Here is a 3,224-nt window from a genome sequence, read left to right as displayed (position 1 = left end):
CAAGGAAACAAATATGTTGGACTGTTCCTTTAAATATTTTGTTATCCCATTTAGCTGCTGTAAAATATATTTGGAACACTGGCTTTGTGGACTTGAGGGAACCTAAAACACACTTTGTCAAGATAATACATGTCAGTGAAATACTTGAATAATGCTGAAACCTCAGTTACTTGCTATGGAAAGACATTCAAATACTGTAAGCTGCAGCACACGGAATGCTACAGTACAGCTCCTCATACAGCAGAGTAACCAGTATTTGTTAGGACACGGTCCCAGATAGGGAACATGTATAGTATGTATAGTCATCAAAATGTTACGTGTTTATATCACACAAAAACATGCTACAGTCACACACTGTGCTGCTCAGGCTATGCACGTGTCTGTGTGTTTGAGTGCATAATGACTCAGCCATAGAGTAGTGAAACTTGACCATTCCACCAGGGAAAGTCAGTAAGTTACTGCACGAGGTCAGCAATGTGCCACATGCAATATGCCACATACACACTAGACAATCAGCATGTGGACTTTCCTTGCACTGATCCACATACACACTGGCTCAACATCCAAAGTTTACAGGAATTATACAACCTTTAAAAGCGATTACACTATTTAAACACTCATTTATTTGGGCAGAAGTTATAGATTAATGCTATTAAACACCACCACATTCTACTAGAGAGAAATAGAGATGTTCAAACAATGTTTTGTTAGATATTTTTTGCTGATTGCTGATTATTATTATTCAATGGCTTAGGCTGAACATCTTAAAAGGTGATGCAGATCATCAGCAAATTCCTATAAATGCAGCTAAGCAGGTGTATCTCACTGTACATGATGGTCTCACTCTTTGGAGCAGAACGTACTGGTAGGATACTTATTACAGTTTATATATAAAAAAAAACCCTGCCACCACGGGAGTCACACACATATTTTGTGGCTTATATTGTAAGGCTGATGATAACTTTTGAGATTGAAATTTAAATTGAACTTTTGCTGTTTACTTCACTAATATCTTACTTTTGACTCACATTTAGCACAAGAAGAGTCACTTGTCAGAACTGGATGTGACTGGTTACGCCAGGCCACTTATAGTCTCAAATTTCACTGTATAAATACACACCCAGAGGTGCACACACAGCTATATGAGGTTTATATTGTTCTACTCAAATATACAGTATGAGACAAGCAGTGTGAGTCCTCCCTTTTTGTCTCTGGCTTCAGAATACCGAGTCACTTGGTAGGGAGAGCTTGATGTATGAGTGGAAAGAACTGAATAATTTTTACATGAACATGTACAGCTGTGGATAAGTTGAATCCTTCCAACTCAAAGCTAGTTTACGCTTTAGATTTTGTCTTGCCAAGTACAGAATGTGAATAACTCAAGATGTTGTGGAGCGCTATGAATAAGTATAATTAAATATCTACATAAAAAGGCTGTGCTTTAAACCCAAAGATGCATCTGATTTTAAACCTCAAAATCAATTAATACAAAGAGAGTTCATTTGAATCAGAAGTGGGAAGAAATATATTTCATATATAAACACAAAGTTTCTCTGAAGCGCTGTGCACATGTGCTCTGTTTTTGTGAAGGAGTCAAGGCCAAGCCACAGCACAGAGAGTAACAGGCCAGCAGTAAAGGAGGCTGAGACTGCTTCCTGCTTGAATTAACATCAACAGATAGAGAGCGAGAGAGAGAGAGAGCATCACGGAAAGTTTGTGGTTTTCTCAGATGACTCTTCCTGGTGACTGAGAATCAAAGTGGGAAGGGTGTAGAGAGTTTCTCCAACTTGTTTTTCTAAAAGGTAATTACTCTGTCTGCGCCACACCCATACACTGACAGCACAGTGACATCTCCTGCTTTTTGTATGTGTGTGAGAATGTTTTTTTGTCTTGTCTTTGTTGACTTTGGTGACGTATTTGCTGATAAACACATCACAAGAAAGCTGCCCTACAAAAACAACAACAGGCCGCCCCAGTGAATATTTGATATTAATTTATGTGTTATGAACTGTACAATTGAAGCGTTGAGATACTTTAATAAAAAAAGAAATATCACAAGGTAAAAATACAAAGAAAGTTACTTAACGTAAGACTTTTCTTAGCAGTGGCCTCTGTGGTCATAAGTGAAAATGATGAAATACGGGTAAACTTTGAGCCACAGTAGCACAGGTAGAGAAGAGCCATATCCAAAGTCCTGCATCAGTAATGTAATTTATACTCACCAAGCTAAAGTCAGGTATATGCTACAGATAATATCTTAACTTATGGAAGACATCCTTATTTTATGGAAATAAACTACATCTTCAACAAAAACAACAAAAATATACACATACTTAAACAAAATGACAGGAAATCAGAGAGCGGTTGCACAATGAGCAATGCAGAGTATACTTCCTTTTTAGAAGGTTTTGGGTCATGAAACAATTCTTTTTTTTTTTTTTTTACTTATTTTGCATAAATTTAACAAAATTACACAAAATAGACTAATTATATATCAAATTTCACAGTAACAGTAAAGAGATTATGTTGTCTAGTTGAAATGAGTAGAGAAAATCTCTAACCTGGCTGGGCCAGGCCCTTATTGTGTTTTGTGGATTTTGTTATATCATCCTTTTTTAATCAAATAAAATGGGTCCACTATGCATACCATGCAATAAAAATATATTGTTTGTATTAAAATGTGCAACAAATGCTTGCCAGTATGCCAGCATTTTAAGCATTAATGAGGTGACAGAGTTTGCTAATTGCTTAGTTATATATTATAAAATCATTAAGTGGACAAAATTAACCCTATAAAACCATTTGTATCATATTTGATACGTGAGGTTTCTGAGCAAAAGAAAATCACCAAAAATGACCCATGTATCAAATGTGGAATTGAGCAAGTCTTGCTGCCCAGAATATATCAAAATGGGACACTGTGAGAGACAGTGAATGATCTAGACACACACACTACACACACACACGTGCACGGTTGTCATTTACATGTCCTTACATAGGCTTGCATTCATTTTCAGGAGACTTACCCTAGCCTTAACCAGAACCACTACTTGCATATCCTAAACCCTTATCCAAATGTTAACCAAGGCTGACACTTGCTCGACCTTATGCCCTGTTTTCATAAAATATGACAAATTAATTGTGGTTACCAACAAGTGATTTCTGGTCCCAGCAAAGCAGTGTGCTCCCAGTTATCTGTCCCCACAAGGGTATATAAAAACAGC

The sequence above is a fragment of the Monopterus albus genome, unplaced genomic scaffold (genome assembly GCF_001952655.1).
Source record: "Monopterus albus unplaced genomic scaffold, M_albus_1.0 scaffold41.1, whole genome shotgun sequence".
In the NCBI taxonomy this organism is placed as follows: domain Eukaryota; kingdom Metazoa; phylum Chordata; class Actinopteri; order Synbranchiformes; family Synbranchidae; genus Monopterus; species Monopterus albus.
The sequence above is the reverse complement of the archived record's forward strand: the minus strand, read 5'-3'. Positions refer to the sequence as shown.